This window comes from Tupaia chinensis, unplaced genomic scaffold, assembly GCF_000334495.1.
Source record: "Tupaia chinensis unplaced genomic scaffold, TupChi_1.0 Scaffold145870_1, whole genome shotgun sequence".
In the NCBI taxonomy this organism is placed as follows: Eukaryota; Metazoa; Chordata; class Mammalia; order Scandentia; family Tupaiidae; genus Tupaia; species Tupaia belangeri.
In genome coordinates this window covers 358,923-363,686 of record NW_006205727.1, presented here as the reverse complement: position 1 = coordinate 363,686, position 4,764 = coordinate 358,923, and the positions used below count along the sequence as shown (strand labels likewise).

At 47.3% G+C, this 4,764-nt stretch overlaps 1 protein-coding gene across 5 annotated transcripts in view; it reads left to right on the top strand.

Annotated features, from left to right (window-relative positions):
- The first annotated feature begins 185 nt into the window (after positions 1 to 185).
- PRICKLE1 (prickle planar cell polarity protein 1) overlaps positions 186 to 4,764 on the top strand; it is a 147,094-nt gene continuing 142,515 nt past the window's right edge. For 3 of the 5 annotated variants that reach the window (XR_003547922.1, XR_003547920.1, XM_014584200.2), the window contains exon 1: positions 186 to 368. The gene's annotated coding sequence lies outside the window, so the exon portion shown is untranslated. The remainder of the gene's footprint in view (positions 369 to 4,764) is intronic. The other 2 variants (XR_003547923.1, XR_003547921.1) reach the window with 1 other exon arrangement.

The window sequence follows — 4,764 nt, the reverse complement described above, 5'->3', positions numbered from 1 at the left end:
CGCCACCCGCACGCACCCCCTTCCTCGCCGCTCTGCGCTCCGGAGCCAGCGGGATCCGCGCACCCACCCCGCCTTTCCAGCCGAGCTGAGGTGCGCGTGGGCGCGAGCCAAGTAGCCTCGATCCCGCCGCTGCATCCAGACTCCGCGTTTTCGCGCGCGCCAGGCCCCGGCGGCCGAGGGCGGGGTCGGAACATGCCAGCCTCGCGCCGCCTGCGCTGACTTCCCCGAGACGCACGGCGTCCGGCCCGGCGACTTTCTGGGCTCTGGATGGTTCGCGTGCTGCCCACCCTCACCCGCCCGTGACGCCGAGGACCCGCCGCGTCGCCGAGGACCGTCCAGCCGAGTTCTCGCTCCCTCGCGTGGGGTGGGTGAGTGGCAGTCCGGTGCCGGGCGGGTTCCGCAGAGGGGGCTGCGGGCAGTGGCTGGGGGCGAGCGCCTGAGGGCCGGGGCACCTTCGCTGTCGCTGAAGGGGGTCGGTGACACGGAGACTGGGTCGTGTGACAGAAAATAAGGGAGAAGGGGCATGACCGGTTTGTCGGGCTGTGTAGACAGCAGAAGCAGATACTGGCTGCAGCATCAAGAGGGCTTCACGTAGGCTGCCCGCATGGCTCCTGTTTGCTGCAGCACAACCAACTCTTCCCTTGATTCTCTCCTGCGTGGGAACCCGTTCCGTGGCCCCGAGTCGGGGCGATGCCGGGCGCGGGGAGGTCTCTGCGGCTTAGGCTCGCCTGTCACCTACTGGCGTCCGGATGGAGGGTCCTGATTCTCTCCTAGCGCTCTGGGGAAAGGGCCGATTGCTTTTTGGCAGGGGTGCACCATCCCCCCACCCCGCCCCCTGTCCTGGAAAGGGTGTTTTCTGAATATAGCACGTATCCGGGAAGGAATGGGAGCATCCTCCTCCCTTTAGGCAGAAAAAGTTGAAGAAACTAGGTATGTTAATAATTAGCAGAACCGGGACTCAGGATGCAGCAGAAAGCTGTTAAATTTTCATTGCCCTCTAAGAAAAACAAACGGTATCGCCGGTGACCATTGGCAGTGCCATGTTATTTTGGGGACTTTGGGAAAATTGTCCACAGATTGTCTGCAGGAGGCCGAAGAACGATGGCTGAGAAGCAGGGAGGGGGGAGCAGGGGAGAGGAGGGAAGGCATCTAGTTCAGCTTGCCTGAGAAGATTCAGAACCACAAACACGTTTGGTTGCTGGTATTAAAAATCAGCAGAACTGCGGCCATGAGCAAGGTGAAGAACACGCCATGAACACCGACCTGAAGGAAAAACACGTAAAAATCTGTCCTCTCCTACGGAGTCCAGATAAATGCGTGCTATAAAAAGGATGCGTCTACGTGTGCCTTTTAGGATAGATTGTAGGAAGGACACATTAAACTTCATGAAATGGTATTTTGCATCTGTGCATGTTTACAGTTTCGTCTACTGCCTCATTTTCATCACTTCGGAAGCCTGTGTCTCCCTGGATGTTATGTAATTGGTGTAGTTCGCCCTAGGCTATGTTAAAGGTACTTTTCCAGTAAAAGGAACTTCCATCTGTCTCATCAGACAGGCCCAAGGTGTAGCCGGGTGAGGGCTGCTAATGTTTGCCCTAGCCTGGTTCCAGATGTGTGAGCTCAGCTGTTGCCTGTCACTTAGGTGACAACTGGCCTTTCCTACTAAGCCTTTGCTGTCTCCATTATCCTCGGTGAAGTGTCAGTGTTCAGCCGCCTCCTATTATCAGGAGTGGACGCTAGCCTCATGGGAGGTGGCAGCCTTATTTGACCATCCCCAACGATATGTCTGTTTTCAGATTCTAGGAAGGAAAAAAAATTCCCATGACAGCAAGATAGATACATTTTGAATTGAGCACCAACTTAATCCAAAGATTCTGCTTTAATCAAGACAGCTCTGGAAGGATGACGCAATATTTGTCAAGCCTTTTTCTCTAGAACAATATTTACTCCCACCAGGGGATTTTAAACTTAAACAGCAGCCATTTATCATTCTGTCTAGTGGGGCCCGGTTTAGTTTGCCTTCAATGTGGTCCTAGCCTAGGTGGCTGGGCTTGGCCTGGGACAGGAATCTGTCATTGTAGCCCAGCTGGAGCCTGAAGAAAGCAAAATACAGCACCTGCTGGTACCAGAGGGTTGCAAAATGCCATCAACTGGCGAGTCAGGAAACACAGAAGGAGATATTTTACAAGCTCTTCTAGAAATGTTTATACAAAGGATTTAAAGGTTAACAATGCATGTGCTCTACATATTAAAACTGAAAGGTGCCAGGAATAAATGGATGTTACAGTGAAGGGTTAGCACACTTGCCGATGAACTCAAAAAATCTCTAAGTTTAAGAAGCTCTGGCTAACATAGCTAACACACTGATTCATTCTTATGAATAAGCCTCGGAAGGAAAGGAGGGAGGGATGGGGACTGGATAGTGCCCAGAGACAGACATATGGATGTGAGTGCATGGGTTTAGTACATCAATTTTTCCACCCCTAAGTTGGTACTCATTGGTGATTTATCACTCAGTGAACTTCTTGCTTTATGAGTTTCTTTTTAAAGTTTTATTTATTTACTGAGAGAGAAATTGAGTGAGTTACCCTTAACAGGGTCTTGCAACACGTGACCTTTCACCAGCCCCCCCCCCAGCTTTCTAGGATAAGCATGTTCAGGTCAACCTGGGATCCAATCCTTGGACTCCCATCTGACTCCAGTATCACCACAGTGACTCCACTGCCTACGCCATGACCTATGCCACCACAGCCGAGCCCTTAATAGAGTTTTAAAAGGAAAAATCTGTAGATTGTACTGCAGCAACAGATTCAGTCAGTCCTGCCAATACCAGTGAAGCTTAAAAAGTTTACAATGGGGGCCAGCAGGTGGCGTGGTGGTTAAGGCACTGGACTATCTTGTGGCAGGCCACTGTTTGAGTCTGCGACCTGGCGGCTTGCGCCCGCTCTCTCTCTCTTTCTCTCTCTCTCTCTCTCTCTCGTGAGTGCACATGTCCTATAGCAAATTAAAAAGAAATAATCAATCAATTTTTAAAAGTTTATTATATTTTTATAATCCAGGCCCATAGAACTAACATTTATTTCTACGATGAAGGGAGTTATGGTGAGTCAGTGAGGGTCACCCAAATAAAATTTAATAAGTGAGGAGAAAAAGGAAAGCTTATAGGGTTAATAACTGAACTATTCTATTTAAAGCTTTTCCTAACATTCTCTCCTATGGTAACACTGAAAAGAAAAGAAAAAATGTGGAATTTCTTTAAGGATTTTTAAAAGTCTATGGGACCAGCAGTTGACGTAATGGCTATGTCGCTGGACTTCCAAGTAGCCAACTGCAGTTCAAGTCCCAGACCCAGCGGCTTAAACTCACGCTGGGCATGCATGCACGTGTGTGTGTGTGTGTGTGTGTGTGTGTGTGTGTGTGTGCGTGCACTCAAGATCCTGAGAAGAGAATGGAGGAGAAGGGATTATGACAGGGCCATCACCCCTTGGGGGGTGATTTCTCGCTTTCTGTCTCTCTGGCAAGCGCATGCGCCCTATAGCAAAAACCTCTCCAAAAAAAAAGTCTAAAAGTAAGTTTAAAAAGTGGCATCATATGATAATTTCTCTAAAATCTCTTATAATTACTTGTAAGCAAAACAGAAGAAGTTGAGTATTATGATGACTTTTTAATGCTCATGAAACAAAAGAATTTTTAAAAGTGTTTTCCAGTAACTAAGTAAATTTTAATGGCCTAACCCTATATTTTGGGTTGTCTAATACTATGGGAAACAATTTCACTAAGATTATCACTGTTTACATTCTAATTACTGCAATTGATTTCCTGATTAAGGTTGTTTATAAAGAGTCATTTTTTTCTTTTAAAAAAGGAATGTAATTTTATTATTTTATTTTATTTCAAGGAGGAATGTCATTTTAAAAGTCAGAGTGATTCTCATCTGCACATAAAAATGTTAAACATGTCACTTGGCCTGCAAAGACTACTCCCCCTTTGGAAAATAGTTTTCCCCTTTTTCTTCATAGTATGTAAAAGAATATCAGTTATTTAATTCTCATTAGTGTAAGAATACTAATTACTTAAATCCACGCATAATTATTCCACAATAAAGAGAAGAAGTTAGGAAAGTGAATAAATTGTATTTCTTGGTTGGCTGGTTGGTATTCTAAAGGACTTCTTTTTGTTTATTCTGGTCACAGAATAAAGGATGAGCATATTGCCCTCTGATATCTTCAGAAGGTTGGCATGAGCGAATGAGTTGGGAGAAGTACAATAATCCCTGTGCCAAGTCTGGCAGTTCCTCGAAAACTCAGGCAGTGTATGTAGCCAGCACTCCAAAATAAGAGCCAGGGACCAAGATGGCACCAGGGAAACTGCAGCAGTCCCAAGCTCTGGACTGCCCCATCTATGGACACACATAAGCATAGCACCCCAGGTCCCCCAGGCAAGTAGTCGTACCTCCTCATTTGTGGTCCGGCTGAAGTGAATTCGAGGAGGTTAACTACTATACACGGTCGGTGAATGAGCATTTGGAGGGATGGAAAAGGCCTGGCCTGAGATTGTGTGGAGAATCCAAATAAGCCTTTGTTTCCCCTTCTCCTCACTCTGGATGAAAGGACAGGGGGTCGAGACATGCTTCACAGGTTGGAGCATGCTGATATCATGACATTGCTGGCACAGAGATATGACAGACTAATCGGATCTCTTTACAATGCCAGAATGACACGGTTTTTCCTAGAGTCATTTCTGAGCGGCTGGCCTACTGGCACT